The sequence below is a fragment of the Festucalex cinctus genome, chromosome 1 (assembly GCF_051991245.1).
Source record: "Festucalex cinctus isolate MCC-2025b chromosome 1, RoL_Fcin_1.0, whole genome shotgun sequence".
Classification (NCBI taxonomy): Eukaryota; Metazoa; Chordata; class Actinopteri; order Syngnathiformes; family Syngnathidae; genus Festucalex; species Festucalex cinctus.
The window spans coordinates 55,980,135-55,997,651 of record NC_135411.1 but is presented as its reverse complement, the minus strand read 5'-3'; the positions used below and the strand labels follow the sequence as shown (position 1 = coordinate 55,997,651).

Sequence of the window (17,517 nt, the reverse complement as noted above, 5' to 3'; positions counted from 1 at the left end):
GTGACTCCGCGAACTGCGGCGCTCATGTCAGTTTGTGTTAGGCTCGCTCGGCCGCCAGCCACTTACATTTATTAGGCGCTAAATAGCGATTATGCGACGATGACCGTGCTAGTGGTGAAGCGTAACGATTCATTGAGGATGCAGTTTGCCAGCATGAACTTGGGAGTGTCAACGTAACCCCCACCGAAAAGACATGCACTTCATTATATGTTGAATTGAATGACATCCAATACTCAAAACCTTGTACCTCCCAAATCGGAAATTTTCAGGAGACCCCAAAAACACGTTTGTTTTTTTTAAACCATTAATATTGATCCATCACCAAAGACAGCAAGCCATTTTCAACACTTTAGATTGGGCAATAATTAGTAAAAATGACAGACCAAAAGTATATTTTTGGAAAAAAATATGAAATTTGAGAGGATTTGGCCCAACGCCAATTATATGTAACTCTATATATCACCATTCACCGTTACTAAGCAGACATACAGTTTTGCTAAGTTTACATATCCCAAAGGTATGTAAACTTATGAGCACAATATAGCTGTTCAAGATTCACGACTGGGTGAAAATTGGTTCGCTCGTTTGAGTGGGCGTGGCAAATGAATAATTGAGTCATAATTTGCTGACTCGAATCAAACGATTTGATGTCACTGCATGGAACCGCTGTTTTGTTTACATAGTTAGCGTGAGTGCACTATCGACAGTTTGAAAATAGAATAGACATATGGAGTTCATACACATGAAATCATACATGATGCGTTCTTGGCAACGCTCTGAATCTTTTCTTGACACCCCTTGCAAATCTTCTCCGGTGGTTAATTTTATTTGTTAATCTCTTTTTTTCTTCACGGTTGTTAGTTCAAACGGCAACAGAGCAACAAGTTGCGCAAGATATTTTGAAATGCTACACAATGGGGTGTATGCCACGGAAGACTGTTTTGGCACATCAGTTTGTTTCTGGTTCGGTTTGCGACGTGTGGGCCGCGTCAAAAATTCTTGTGCCTCCGACTTTGTGCCCCTCGGTTGCGCGTTCGCAACCTGGACCGGAAACAAACTGATGTGCAAAATCACGTCCCGCCTCTTCCGTGGCATATACCCCATTATTTAGAAAAAGGAAGCAAACCACGTCCATTTTCAAGCATGGATATACATACAGTAGATCCTTCCCTCTGAGTTGCTGCCATTTTGAGCAAGTCTCGTGATGATTTAAAATCCTCGATTATAAAATGATACATCATATCTTAGCTGCATGTCTGATGTAACAAACCAATCCATGTCAAAATGTGAGTTCTAATGAACTTACACACGGCTTGCTCTATTGCTAATATATCTATGGTCTAGATATATGTAGCTAGTGTAGCAAGTAGCAGGCTAACCCATCCAGCATTCGGGATGTTTGCTGCGAGGACATTTTACAGCAACAAAGTGTGCAATAAATGGTCCTGTTTCTACCGTTGGTCACAAAGCAACATGAAATTCTTCTTAAGGTACCGGTAAACCATTTGAAACTTGAACAACTTTTCTGTAGCAGCAATGCAACAGCAATGCATTTTTAGATAATTGAATATCGTGCTTTGTAAAATGCTTTAGGCACCATATATTTGGGCTAATATGTGTTTCTATCATGTGTGTAGTCACAATTACATGTTTGTCTAGTATTTTTGTCATTTATATTGTTATTAATTATTTATAAATATGGGTAATGGAAATAAATCTGGAATTTGCGAATGGGTAGAATGGACAGTCCAACAAGAGCCAAAGCAATAACGCTCAAAATATTCCATAAGATTCTAAACATTGCAAAAAAAAAAAAAAAAAACAGCAGGAAAATGAACCAAGGTATCAGTGGTGTTTGCACCTGAGAAAGCATCTATAGGTGTGAGAAAGTGCATGTCTCCGAGGTGGATGTATGCAGTAAACATCACACACACTAAATGTCAAACACGAGGAAGCAAACAACAGTCGTCCTTTTTTATCTCCTGCTTTAATCGACGGGAATGATTCATGCCGTCCGCCTCTCTGACTGCCACTTGTCATTAGGGGATGTTTGAAGCCATCGCATTTATCAAGCCTCTCAAATGCCGTCTATGTTGACAAAGGAACCAAATGAGTCGTTATGCACCGGAGAGCAGCAGAGACTTTTTGTTTTAACAAAGCCACGAAAACACAAAAGTGAATGCACAATGGGCCATGAATGTTTCAGGCTACGATCCAGAGTGACAAGGCATCAGCATGACTTGTGGGCGACAAAATAAATGACTGAATGAGCCGCCCGCAGAAGTGACAGGAGTCAAAAAGCCATCTAATATGTATTGCAACAAGGGCTGAACAATTTTGAAAAATAAACTAATAGCGATATTTTTTTCCTCAATAATGTATTGCGAGTTATCATGCGACTATTTTTTTCAAGATCCTCATATGACATCTTCACCAAGCTTCCGACTTGGACTTCATACCTCAACCAGCAATATCCATCAACACCATTCCGGAGCCAGCTCCACTCCACGTTGAGGCAGAGAAGGGGAAGGCCTCCTGCCAGACCCCCTGGAAGCCTTCGCACCACTGTGATGCCGCCTTGCTGCCATATCGTCAGCGTGCCTATTTTACCACCAAGGCTTTTGGCACGAGGGCACTCCAAAGAGGCATCGTGAGGGAGAGAGGGAGCAGTGTGCTGCAACCCGAGTGATCAAGCTCACTTCCTGGCCAAACAGGAGAGCTCGTGCCAAAGGAGGAACTGCGATGCTTGTCCATACTCCAACAAAAGGTTGCTTGATAAGAGCAGATGGAAATGCAGTTTCCTTGTATCCACTTTCGAGTTTGAGCAAGTAGCCTACTCGATGGCGCAATTTAAACAACACCATGAAACAAAATCTACTGATTAGCTTGCTTTTAACCACAGAAATGTACAGTTTCTTTGTTTACAAAACAGAAGCTTTAAACCACAATCTAAGCCATTTTGCTCAACATGTCATTTGTCAATTGACTTTAGCATAAATCACACCCACATGACCTAGTAAACTAATCAAGACGCAAAATGTCATGTCTGCGTCGACATGTTCATTTTGGTAAGGACAAACAAAGCAATCCAGCTCCTGGTGGTGCATTGCATGGTTACCCAAAGCCAAGAAAAAAAACAATAAAAATGGTTAATCGCTGTAGTCATGGCTTATGTATGCGTGATAGCCGTTATCCCAATCGATTAACCAGCATCCTGTGGTAGTTACGGCTTGTGTAAGAGACACAAGCGAGTCACTGGTTTATTCCCTTCCCTAAACCCTCAAACAACTACAAAAAATGACATCAGACTTTGTGGAAGACCACATGACCAGTCTAAACGCTTCAAAATAACCAGAAACTACTACGTCTGCACTAAGGCAATGTTATCCATTGTTGTTTTTAGCCAAAGGCTAACGATAGCTCTGGGTAGCTAACCGCGGCCACACGTTTGTTACTGACTATTTACTATTAATACCAACAAAACACTGAAACTATGAGGTAATATAAATTCATTCTTACCCCACTTGATAGGAACAATGTCCAAAAACTTCTGTTTTTTTTTGGCGACTAGGGGACATATTCACTAAGAATGCGCTGTGTCCGGTAATAGCGCGGAATTTTGCACCACAAGACCCGCAGTCTGCGCCCAGTTACCCACCTATTCACTAAGGATATTGCTCTAATCATATACCGGCGCAAACATGCCCACAAAACTGGCAGCTTGGAGCAAATTTGCACCAAGAACATGGTTGTTATAGTAACAGTTGCGAGAAAGAGGTTGGACCGAGAGTAAGCGTTTAGAGCGCCATTAAGCTGTACAGAGCAGGGAGGACGACAACAACGTCATTCATTCATAAAGTACAAATTATTTTTACCATCGTTTTTTGAAAATATATTTTCAGAGGTTGGCGTGGGCGTACAGTATGCATCTGGCACGTAAAAAATGATCGTAAAAAGCCCGGGTTACGTTATGTGTCCTAAACTAAAACGGAAATATTTCCCCCTCTCTCTCTCTCGCTCTCTTTCTCTCCACTCCTGGCATGCACTGCCGGAGATCGAGGTGTGTCTGGATAATACATGCTTTTCAAAAAAGTTATTTGCGTCACACAAACTCGGTGTGGCTATTTGCACTGGCGTTAGTGAATTAGACGCTGCATATCAATGAGTATCATTTGCATTGGGGTGGCCATATTTTGCGTCAAATGTATGCAAATTACCTAATTTACATACGCGCAAATAAAACCGGCGCTCTGTGACGCAATCTGTTTGGCCGCGTACTTAGTGACGGATTTCCCCATCTGCGTGTTTAGTGAATTAGGCGCTCCCAGATTGCTCCGTTTTTGCCGGTTAGCAAAGGCGACGCAAACTTTTAGTGAATAGGCCCCTAGGTCTTTTTCTGACTTCTGCAGCAGCAGACAGCGATGCGTATTTTCTTTGTTTTTGGGCAAAATTGCATGGTGAGGGAGCGAAGATACCCTTCAATAAAAAATTTAAAGCCCCTCTGCTTGCTTGGAAGAGAAATATCGGCGTCCTGAAGATACCTGACTGAGAAATTACAAGGAAGATCTGACAACTTTGCCATGACTGTGAATGCACTTTAGCTCATCTTGACCGGTAAATGTCCGAGGGGGGCTGCTCGTCACATTTAGTGGGCGGGGAGGGGCATGCCACGGTAAGGTCAATTCATCAAAAAAGATGCAACAAGCTGTCTAATGCCACTCCCACTTCTAATGCACAATTTTCTGACTAATTATCAGCACCTAAAGAGGGAGCGTGGCACGTTCACAGGTGTCCTTGTGCAGGTGCAAAACCAAAGCGGATGGCTCTGAGATTAATGTATTCGGCGTCAAGCGTTTATTCTGGCTTTTAACCCCCAGACGCCAGCTCGGCGTAATCGTGTTACACCTCTCCACATTTCCACGAGGCTCCTGTTTCCTAGTAACGGCGGGAGGGAGCGAGCGCCTTAGCATCTGACACGTGTGACAAAGTTAGTCAATCAAGGAGCATATCAACCCTGATATCACATCAAGCATCAAGAGGGTTAATGAAGGCAAAGCATCCAAAACATCCGCTGATTCTAGCCTGAAGACCAAACCATGGTCTGCGGACGCCAGATTATTTTGCACTCTCAGATGTGTCAGGCATCGCTCCCGTTCCCGACAGACTTGCATCCCCCCACCTACCCCCCAGTCCCGAAGCACGTCAGGCCCATCACGGCCGTTTATCTCATGCGGGCTACATACAATGATTGTTCGCAGCGCCGTGAGGCAATTCCATAAACAAGCGTTGCTGCTAATGCAGAGATCCGCTTGTCAGACTGCATTAAATGCACTGGATGCTACGATTTCGGCTCTTAGGATAATATGTCTCAAAGTGGGAAATATGGGATGCAACATTAATTTTTTTTAGGTCTTCTAAAATATCTTCACCCCTAAAGTTTCGGCGATCACGTCCTCATTTAAACAACCTAGAAAGTGTAAAACCATATAGTACATAAAGTGTAATATTTCAACAACAATACTGCCTGTATGCATCCCCACTAGCCTAAACATGGCATTCTGATTAATGTTGGAGTTGTTGCATATAAGTTAAGCATCAAAATCCACCTGTTTTTATCCATCACAGGTGACGGCCATTTTGCCACTTGCTCTCGACTGAAAATGACTTTACAGTTGCTCAGCGCTCAGGTAATGAACCGTTATGGCTCACCTGTTTTCAGAGTTTGCTCATGTGAAGTTGGCAAGAAGAGACATGAATGGCCATTATCTGGCACCTGAGCAACTGATGTAATTTTCAGTCAACAGCAAGTGGCAAAATGGCCGCCCCCTCAGATGGATAAAAAAAAAAAAAAAAAAAACATGTAATCATAGGTCACTTTTTCTGTTATTAGGTCGAAGCTAGCTTCCTCTTTTTCTAGCTAGCTTGCTACTGTACTCTTTTTGAATTGGAATGAGAGAAGTTAGTTGTTTGTCATGTACATGCCTTAATATTAAAGCCAAGATGCTACAGAATAACATACTAACATAACTCTGTTTAGGACAGACAGACAGAGAGAGAGAGAGAGAGAAAGAGAGAGAGAGAGAGAGAGAGAGAGAGAGGAGCAAAGAGCATTAATTCACTCACTTAACATTCACAAAACAGTCTACATTCATGTTTTACAAGTTGGGTGTATCACATTTCAAATATAAGTTCCATCCATCCATTTTCTTGACCGCTTATTCCTCACAAGGGTCGCGGGGGCTGCTGGCGCCTATCTCAGCTGGCTCTGGGCAGTAGGCGGGGGACACCCTGGACTGGTTGCCAGCCAATCGCAGGGCACACAGAGACGAACAACCATCCACACTCACACGCACACCTAGGGACAATTCGGAGCGCCCAATTAACCTGCCATGCATGTCTTTGGAATGTGGGAGGAGACCGGAGTACCCGGAGAAGACCCACGCGGGCACGGGGAGAACATGCAAACTCCACCCAGGAAGGTCCGAGCCTGGACTCGAACCGGAGACCTCAGAACTGGGAAGCGGACGTGCTAACCACTCGACTACCGTGCCGCCCTCAAATATAAGTTAAATAAGTTTATTTTATGTTCCAATCATTCCACTTTTGTTGTGGCTCAACATTTAAAAACCGTTGAACAGAACTGACGGTTTAGTCACATGCTTTATGCCAAAGTGTTGTGCTTTTCTTTCAGAAATGTGGGAACGACATTGCATTCAAATGTAAATCCATCCATTTTCTTGACCGCTTATTCCACACAAGGATCGCAGGGGGTGCTGGAGCCTATCTCAGCTAGCTTTGGGCAGTAGGCAGGGTACACCCTGGACTGGTTGCCAGCCAACCGCAGGGCAGACAGAGACGAACAACCATCTTCAAATGTACAAAACAGTGAAATTTGTCTTGCTAATCGGGAGCTCAGCACCCGACAAGATATTGGTGGTTGATCACTATGCGTATATGCACAGTATTGTCCACGTTTCGTAAAGATCTTCGAAAAGTACAAAAGAGAAGCTAAGAGAAATGTTCTTTGAACGACAGCTACGTCTGCTGCTTTTCTTCCTTCTAGCAAAAATATAAAATCATCTGTAATTTTATCTAGGTCTCCTAGACATACACCATGACCTCAGTATAGCCAAGCTTTGTACCATTATGTTCCCTCCAAATGAACACGTCAGATATTGAAGGAGAAGGCAGATGGCGAATACAGACGCTGCAACAATGGACAGAACAAAAACAAACACAATGTTCCGCTATTGTAGTAGACACCCACTGGCTTGTCTGCGGGATCGTAGCGGCCGCCTCTTTTCAACTCAGAGGAACGCTGAAGGTGTGACAATAAAATTTGCTTATTCCTGTGAATGTCTTTGCGAGGACTTTGCATAAAGCCACAAAAGGGAAGAAACAACAACCGGCACGGGCAAAATCAGCGCAATGTGATGACCTTCAAAGATCCTTGCAGCTTGGCGGTGATTACCTCCTGCTATTGAATGGATCTCAAGTTGTACAGGCTGATGAAATGGCCACTGCTGAACAGTTCATATGTGCACCAGAAAAGAATAGAATAGCTCCTTAATGAATTGAACCATCATGTACAGTATCTCAAATCATCTTTCCCCATTGAAATGAATGGAAATGCCATTAATCCATTCCAGCTTTAACTTGAGACTTGGCTACTCGATGATGTTAAGCTCAATGAAGTCTCTAATTTATAAATTGCGTTATGTGTGAATGATTGTTTGACTCAAAGTCAACCCTCCCCTGAAAAAGGTTTCCCATACTTGTTCCCTGACAAATGAACAAATAAACGAACAAGCAAGAGAGATACAAATAGGTGGCAGATGATTACAGGCAAAAGAAAAAAAAGAAATCCTTTTTCAGCCCTCTGCCTGTCAAGTAAGAAATTCTCATCGACAGAGTGTATTTCTTCTGCCTGTCTTCTTTTGCTCGCGCTCCCTGGCAGTGTTTCAAAATTGTCAATGCCGCACACTGGCGTTCGAGTCTTCGTTTTGCCGTTAACGCGTCGGACCGAGGAGATGGATGCGGCCCGGCTGATCGATGGGGAGGCAAGGAAGGCATCGAGCGCTGGATGAACTAAAAAGGGAGCAGGTCCGTCTCAAGGGGGGCGAGGAAGAAGGATGTGACCTTTTCATAGTGGCTGCCCTGATCGTTTGTGGCAGTTGGGTCGGGGCGCGGCCGTGGACTTCGCATGCAATGTTGCGCCTGATCAACTGGAAGACTGGGTGTTGAAAGTCCTTTACTCATTCGCAAACATAACATTACATGGATAGTCTTTTTTTTTCTTTCTCCTTTTTGGTAATGAGATGCCAGACTGTTACTGACAAAATATGGATTTTCTTTTGGATTTATTTTTTTTTGGCTTGTCTTTCTATTGATTCCTGAGCCTGGATTTACTCTGAAGGTTCAAGCGCCTGATTCCAATGTAATGGCTGCATTTATTTATTTATTTATTTATTCATGTATTTATTTATTTATTTATTTATTTATTTATTCTTTAAAACCATTATCATCTCTTCACATTTCAAGTGATACATATTAAATATGACTGCGTTTACACACTGATGGAAAAATGTGAAACACCCCGCATGACCTGAGGCACAATTAGCATGTAAAAAAAACAAAAAACCTCCACAGTCAGGCAGTGAGTACATTGAAGTAAACAAATATTACATAAATAATAAAAAAAAAAATTAAACTTGATCCACTTTGTAACATTTTGACCTGGGTTGACTCTTCTCTCTGTAAATGTAAATGAGGGTAACTTTAATATTAATCAATGACATTCCATCTGCATTTATTTTGCTTGCTTATTTAATAATGGACAGAGGTGGGTAGAGTAGCCAAAAATTGTACTCAAGTAAGAGTAGCGTTACTTCAAAATAACATTACTCAAGTAAAAGTAAAAAAGTATTCTCTAAAAAGAATACTCAAGTACTGAGTAACTGCTTGAAAAATGTCTGATTTATTTTTTAAAAACAATGTAATCAGACAGACAAAAACATTCATTTTGTTGGGGTGAACCCTCAATTGACACAAAAAATATCAGGCTGTGAGTTTACAGGCGAGTAAGCCATTGAAATCAAACATTCAGTTCAATTTGCAAAGTTAAATTAAGTTAACTATATTAGAGTAGGATTTCTGATGATTAATGTATTAAATCTGAGTGTACACCTGAAAGTATTGTGGTCACTACATTTCTGTAAATACCCATCAGCAGAGCAATTAGAAACTTACTGTATACGTATTTTTTAGCCTAAATCTTTTTTGTTTACATATGCTACATTGAATAAGAATGGCTTAACGTTGCTATGTTTTCTTACCAGGTTCTGGCATTACATGGAGTCAAGTGTTTATCTGTTCCCAAAACTTCTTTACAGTTAATAATTTGTGACACTTAGTGGCTACTGGCTACCGCCAATTCATGCCTCCATATAACATGTATCGTCATCCGTTTCGTTTATGGCAACAGTTAGTGTTTGCAAAAGAGTCTATGGAAAAGGTCCTTTTCAACTAGGGCTGGGAATCTTTGACTGTCGCACAATTTGATTCGATTACGATTTTTGGGTATACGATTCAATTCAGAATCGATTTTCGATTCTCGATTCAAACGATTTTCGATTCAAAATTATTTGATTGACAAATGATTTCTGCTTCAATTTACAGAAATGCACAACGTTGTCATGATCTATTCCAGTAGAATAAAATCGATTTTTGGATATTAAATATCGATTCGATTCGATTAATGAATGAGAATCTCGATTCTTTTTATGAATTGATTTTTTGGCACACCCCTATTTTCAACACTTAAGACAAATACCTGCCTAAATACAGCAAAAAGGGAATTTAGGTCAAATTTATTGCGACATGTTAACTCAGGTTTGATGTGGAATTTTTATATGCCGAAATGTCCGTTTGTTTCGGCAGACACATAAGACACCGCATTAAAAAGCTGTTATTGCGTATGGCGTGTAAGGTAAATATGCTAATTATATGAGACCATTGGTGTTCGGCTTCGTCCTCTCCCGCTGCTATGTTCAAATGCCGCCCGCTAGTGTTTCCACTGCCTGTGGTCATGTGACTGCATTGTTACGTCTGATTGGTAGAATGTTAAGAGAAGGAGTCGTCATGTGATTACTGTTGCTACATCTGATTGGTGAAATGCAGTCATGTGGCAGAATCACTGCTGGCTCTCTGGTAAAGATAATGAATGAAAAAAGGAGAAAAAGTAACGACTTTAGTGTGGCCAAATATAGTGGAGTAAGAGTAGCGATCCTTCTTCACACATCTACTCAAGTAAAAGTAAAAAGTATTGTGTGGTAAAACTACTCTTAGAAGTACTTTTTTTTTTTTTTTTAAAGTTACTCAAGTACATGTAACAGAGTAAATGTAACTTGTTACTACCCACCTCTGACAATGGACAAACCTTTAATTTAGCATATTTAATATTCTTTGAATTTTCTGTAGGTTAGGTTTACAGAATGTGTTTATTAGGCACAGCATTTTGATAAATATCAGTATCTACCTTTTTTAAAAATCAGGCAGATAATTCAGTATATCAATTGAAACCTTCAGATTAACTTCAGATACCTACATTTTCTGTTAACTTTACAAGATATGCTGCTGACCCTAGAACAACTCTGCACCTTCTGTTTTTGTTTGAAATTAAAATTAAGGTAAGTGAAAATTAACATTTCAGATATTACTGTAGAAAACAACAGGGAACTATTTACTTGTTAAGTTTTCATGTAACCCTGGGACTTCTCTGAACTTTTCAAAAATGTCTACTGTACAGATGAAGAAAAAAGTTGCAAATCTGAAAAGTTGCTAACATATGCTTGAAGACAATTTCAACAGAGTTAAAAATTGGAAATTTTTTCAAATTGTTATGGCAAAATTTTTCCTTTTTAGCGAAAGTCAGCTCCAAATATCGGTTATCAGCCTCCTTGACTACTAATAATCGGTTTCAGTATTATGAAAAACAAAAAAACAAAACCATATCGTTCTATCTAGTGTTTATGTGTGTTGTTTGAGCCAACAGAGGCGTGTATAAGTCACCAACATATGTATTTCTATGACAGGATATAGGCAATCTGTGTGTTTATGCCGAAAACCGTTATATAACAGGTCTGATTCCCACCTGAAGATATCGGAATCAAGCGCATTATTTTATACCATGATGCATTTCCCAATTTGAACCCCACCAAGTACCAAAGAGATTTTGTTTTAATGAAAGTTTTATGTTTTTATCAATTTATGTTTGTGTTGTTTGAATCATTTTTTGCATAATCCTGCTCTTGCAACTAATACATCAGCCAACAAACAAAAGCCATAAGCTCATGTTGATCTCTCACTCTTTGACCTCGGAGGAGGTCAAACGACAGCAACAAGAAGGCTCTGCATCATACAGGGAAGTATTGGAACATTTTGGTTACGGTATGCAGAGAGATGAGCTGGCTTCTAACCAAACCAAAAATGTAGCAGGTTCTTGCAAAGCTTTGCTGCAGAGACTTCGCGTGCACTCATTCAAATATTGATCTGGAGAATGGAAAGCACATAAAAAAGAAACATGGCGCTGGTTTAAAAGCTAACAGGGACGCAGAATGAAAATCTAAATTCTCTCTGTAGCCCAGAGGCGGTTGAGACACGTGGAAGGAAAATTTGTAAAGTGATAGTTCATCAGTGTCACTTAGGGGATTTCAGGTTACGGGGTCTGATGATGAATCGACCGATACGACTTCGAGTCAAGAGGCGAGGAAGGGAAGGTGGATGCGTATAGAAGCACAACGTAAAGAGTGATAAGTTGGATCCAGTTGGGAACAGAAGGAGGCTAATCTGGGCCCGCAATCATCAGCGCCTGCGCCGCCTGCTTTGTATTCCTGCCAGAGCATCTGGGGAATGAAAATCAGAGTTGATAAGAGGTAGAACGTAGGAGGGAACCATCGGGAAGGGAAAAAGGAAAACTATTACCGCTTCTGCCAGGGCCTCGCTAACGTCGCCAAGCTCATTTCCTCCAAAAGCGCCGCTTGCCTCATCGCTCTTTGTTCTCTTAGCGAGCGCTCCCGATTGCCTTGCTCGGCGCAATATGCGTGGTAGGTAGCACACAAGTCAGGAAGAAGTCCTTGACCAGGTGAGGAAAAGCAGTGTCATGTGCAAATTAATTCAACAAAAATGATGAAGGCCACATATTACAAGGAATGACAAGATTTCTTTTTAAATCACATTCTGGCAGGGAACATTTTTTGTTTACCAATGAAGAGAGTTTGTACCCTTGCAGGAAGTTGGTCCCTTTTATCCATTTTCGATATTGTCCGTGTTAAACAAGGAGCCTCTCCACGCTGACTTTAAGTACGAGGCAGGGTACGTAATGGACTGGTTGGCAGCCACCTGTGGGCCACTGTCATACCTACCAACAATTTAGTCTTCAATGTATCTAATATTTTAATTTAATTAATTAATAATTAATTTTTGAAATACAGAAGGAACCCGGAGTATCTGGAGAAAACACGTGGTAAACGTTCGCAGGTTAGTATCCAAAATCCTACAGACACAATCCAAAGGTTTCCCAGAAGATCTAAAGTGAGGACCAACTATTTTTTTTTAAATCGTTTTTCACTTCCTGTGTCTGTTAAAGGGGTAGTTTGCAATGTAACTTTATGTCATACTTGTTAAAATTGTCATTATGGCTTAATGAGAAATATGACCTGTGGAAAAAAAACAGCAGTCACCCTGCTCTAGTTTGATTTGCAAGAAACCACCGCACCTGAGGAAAACCAACCAATCAGAGACAGGAGATGATTTCTTGTATTAAATTAGACAGATGATGGGGCCAGTGATTCCCCCCCCCCCCCCCCCCACACACACACACACACATTTCACATATTTAGCACGTTCCACTGTCAAGTCACTATGACTGTTTTAACAAATGTGTGTGTGGGTGGGAGAACAGTTTATTTTTTTCAATCGCAATCTCCCCCCTGTAATGCTTCCTTTTTCTACATTTCTGTGTTGACCTGTAGCCTCAGGATCACTAAAAATCTGCCAAACATCAACATGTGACAGGAAGGTGATGCACATTAACTAAAGCAATATAGCTTTGAAAATCTGGCGCACATACTGTAGGATAGAGGCCAATTTTTCTAAGTCCATTAAAAAAAAGATGGAATCTCAAGTCAAACCTGTTATGAGTTTAAGAAATGAGAAGAGATTGCTTTGACTTGACGCTCAATCTTCCTGATACTTTCAGGCGTGACAACAAAAAGACAAAACAGGCTGATGAATGGTCACAGTGATGATATAAAAGTGATGACAAGTCCTCTAATTATTCCATTATTTGTCTGTCATCACTTGCACACACACATCAAACCACTCGTCTCAGAGGTGCAGCATGAGCGGCGAAGAAAAAGATCTTTGATAAATGTATGTAATATTTAAACTGGTGAATCATTAACAACCTTGAGACTACAGGGACAAATCTCTGGAGCAGAAAGCTGAAATTGAGATTTTAGAGCGCCTGATAAGACAAAGCTTCACAGAACAGAACATGCACAGTCCGTCTTGGATGCGTGTCAAAAAGCTCCAGCAGGCACTGGTGCAGTGACAACCTGCCGGGACAAGGACGCCGTATGAAGCTTAAAAGTGGATGGTACTACACGTGCGAACCAAATATGATCAATCTTATTAATGTGTGCGTGACTATCAGACTCCATCTCGCAACGCTGATCCCACCAGGGTCAATTAGAATCTGACATGCCCCGAAAACACAGAGAGCGAACGGTTGTCCACGCCTGCCGTGAAACATTGCATCATCGCCAGCCAATCAGGGCAGAGCTGGCGGGTCTTTGTGCAGCGGGAAACGAGCAGGTGCACCGTGGACAATAAGTGAGCGTGCAAACATGCCGGTGTCAGCCTGCTTGTGATCGGTCTTGAAAATAAAGCTCAATAAAAATGGGAGTTCATGTGAGGTTTGCTCTTTCTGTATGCTGGATAAACATCCGAGCCAAACTGCCCACCTGCCTGAGGAAAAGAAGAAAAACACAAGATAACAACTAGAATTTAAGAAGTGAAGACTAACTGATGAAGATGCAATCGCGTGTGGTTGCTAAATGCTGTTTGTAATTAAGAGTGCAATAAATGGGAGTATCAGCAGTAAATTCTATTTTCACTTGATTTGGCGGGATTGATTACGGCGTTAGGGCCCCATAAAATAACACTGCCATTATCAAAAGGAGTCATTCAAAGATTTAGGTGACACTTTCAGGGCGGTATTAATTTAACAACGTGTTTATTAGTGTAGTGGTGTTAAAACTGACTGCACACTTTCGTTGCTTTATATTAGCGGCATAAAAGTGGTCTTTCTACAACTACTGCGTTAGCATATGTTAGGACAGACAATGGTGAGTTGCAGCGTGACATACAAATTGTAGCGCAAGTCTTAAACCCGTGACCCCTCTATGATGGGATGAGAGGGGCCAAATATTACACCACCTCTCAGTATAATAGTAAACACACTGCATTTTATATGAATACATCGGCGTGGCTCAGTGGTAATCTCGCAACCCTGAGGTTGTAGGTTCAATCCCAGGTCATTGTGACTCTGTTAAAGTATCCTTGAGCAAGATATTGAACCCCCATTGTGCCTGATGCTGCGGCATCATCCATCGTCAGTAGTTGAATGAGTAGTGACAGACAAAATGTGAAAAAAGCGCTTTGAGAGCCTTGTAAGGTGAAAAAGCGCTATGTAAATGAGGGTACCATTTGACTCATTCACTGCTCAGGAAGTTTACCTGTGTCACCTATCACCAAGTAAGCTTTATTTGTATAACTAGTGCTTGCAACAAATGTGTGTAATCGTTTTTCAATGGGTTGACATGGAAGACTGTTTTGAAATTACTGTTTCTAAACCACTGTAATTACTTACAGATAGATCTCTGTAAAATAGAGTTGTTGTTTTTTCTTAGTGAACTGATTTAAATTTAAAAAAAAGAAAAAAGTTCTGGGAACTCATTAGTCTTTAGCATGTCTTAAAAATGAAACAGGTAAATAGCTCTCTGCTGTTTTCTACAGTAAAAGTTTTCCAAAATTAAAAAATATCTGAAATGTTGATTTTTTTTTTTTTATTGTATATTTGTTAATTTCAAACAAAATCAGAAGGTGCGGAGAGTTCCCAGCATCAGCAGCATCTCTTATAAAGTTAACTGAAAATTTAAATAAATATTTTCTGAATTTTATTGATTTACTATCAGCCGTCAGACGTTTTTAAAAGGCCGATCCAGACATTCGTCAAAATGCTAATTATCAGCGCCAATCTATCCCTAAAAATATCCATCCATCCATCCATTTTCCTGACCGCTTATTCCTCACAAGGGTCGCGGGGTCCTAAAAATATCACAAAGGCAACAAATATTAAGTGATCTGTTCTGCTTGACATGGTTCTTCTCACAAAAATCTTATTTTGTACACTTTTTTGTCAAGAAGCTGGTGGTTTTAGTGAACCCAACCCATGTTGCATTGCTGATTACTAAAGAACGGAAAGACTAAAAATAAACTTTTGTTTGGCAAAGGAAGAGAGTGTATTTGTCTTCTGGATGTTTTGGTGCTTATATTGTCAGAGAACACAAAATACTTGTAATGCTGAATAACGACTGGCAATATAGGGAAGTCTGCGTTGAAAATGTCCGGCAGCGAACAAGAATATAATTACAGTATCTTTTTAAAGGCTTTTTTTTTGTACTTGTCAGCAACTTATTAACAACAGTCTATTCTTCCACACATCAGTACATTTTTTTTTTTTTTTTAACTCGCATCTAAAAGTGTCACTGCCGAATGGGATAGAGAGATTTAAAAAGGAGATGAACACGAAGGTTAGCGGGATCAGTCATCTGTGGACAATGGCATCGTTGTCGCTAGCGTGAGCCGACGCCGGGTTTAACGCTCCACTCGGCTTAAGCCATTCCCGCGCTCGAGCCCGCTACTGTGACGTCTAATGGGCTTACTTGCATTCGCCATGGCAGCCGGCGATTACAAGCCCCGCCTGCTCCGGCAGTGCGTTGCAGCAGATTAGTGATGTTAAACTAATTGCGCTTAATTGCCACCAGTGGCGAGCGTACTTCAAAGTGCATGCGGATCGGTATTGTAGTATTGTTTAACGCGGGGTTCCTCAAAAATGGGTCAGAAATGCTGCCAGGTTTATGAGAATGTTCAGGCAACACATGACACATTTTGGAACATTTTGGCTTGGAACTATTTATTGCGTGACTTCAAATTGGCAAAGAAAGCGCAGAGGCGACAAAAACGTGTCAAATCTGTTGTGACAGACACAAGGCTTAGCGTAATAAAGCATGAAATCAAATAAACTGCCGAGTGCAAAAGGTCTAAACACACTTAAGTCGGCCGTCACCTGAATGTGACCCGAGTAAGCTCTTGAATGAGACAGAAGCAACGTGTGTTTCCCTCGCTGAGGCGGAATAAAAGATTTTAGGGGCTGTTGAGCACTTACGAGCCTCCTAAATGATGACCTTATTCCAGCGCGCCGCCACCGACGAGACCCTCGGCATCTCCGCACCACTCAGCCCTTCCTCGGCTTTCTCGCTTTTGTGTTCTTTTCAACTTCCTTTCAGTCTTATCATCTCGTCCCCAGGGCCCACTCGACTGTCCGCCTAAATGACGGCTGAGGATGAAGACTTTGAATCCTCACGCAGCACGCCAGTTGTTGTTCACTTTCACACCCCCGCACCCTCCGTGCTTTTCCCTCCTCTCTGTGTGTCCTTGAATGGACCCCAATGAAAGTAGAATGGCCGAGCAATCCTAATTTGGAGCAGCACTAAATGGCCGACCCACATGGTGCATATTGCCCAATGAAAACCTCATAAGTCCATTTTATGGACAACATGACGAGATTGTGCATGCACTGCCAAAAGTGTATAGCCGAGCAACCAATAAAAAAATGAGGCTGCCAGAACTGTACACAAATTACAATATTCTTTCTCCGCTGCACAAATGAATTCATTGCACGTCGATTGAATAGAAACTTTTAAACTTCATGTCTGTACCGCCGTACGGCTAGATTAGCCATATTCAATGTAAAGCATCAATGTGTCGCTTTTCTTTTAACCATCATTACATGTCACAGGAAGCCATGTTACATTCACACACCTAGTGTTTCAAAATTTACATTAACTACCGTAATGATCGTGACGATAATAGTGGTACATTGAGATATCATGGCTTTAATTGGTTCCAATATGACTACGGCGGCTCTTTCTAACACTTCGCCCAAAAATATCATGATAACAGCCTTTGTATTTGACAATTTATGACGGAAACATCTTCGAATTAGTAGATTAACACCTTAGCTGTTCACAACGGGTACTCCTGCAAGTCTCTGGCCAATCGTTTTCAGACTGGATTCAGATTCGAATTTCCCGCCCTCGGTGGATGTGACATCATGTGTGCGTTGTGTACTCGAAGAAGGGAAAATACAGTTTCCTTTTCCGGCCACAGAAG

At 41.2% G+C, this 17,517-nt stretch overlaps 1 protein-coding gene across 15 annotated transcripts in view; it reads right to left on the bottom strand.

Annotated features, from left to right (window-relative positions):
• Window positions 1–17,517, bottom strand: part of srcin1a (SRC kinase signaling inhibitor 1a) — a 127,109-nt gene that overhangs the window by 107,157 nt on the left and 2,435 nt on the right. Inside the window, exon 1 of one of the 15 annotated variants that reach the window (XM_077495910.1) lies at window positions 16,511–16,646. The exons of the other annotated variants lie outside the window; for them this stretch is intronic. The gene's annotated coding sequence lies outside the window, so the exon portion shown is untranslated. Of the gene's footprint in view, window positions 1–16,510; window positions 16,647–17,517 lie in introns of those variants that run through there. 15 annotated transcript variants of the gene reach the window in all.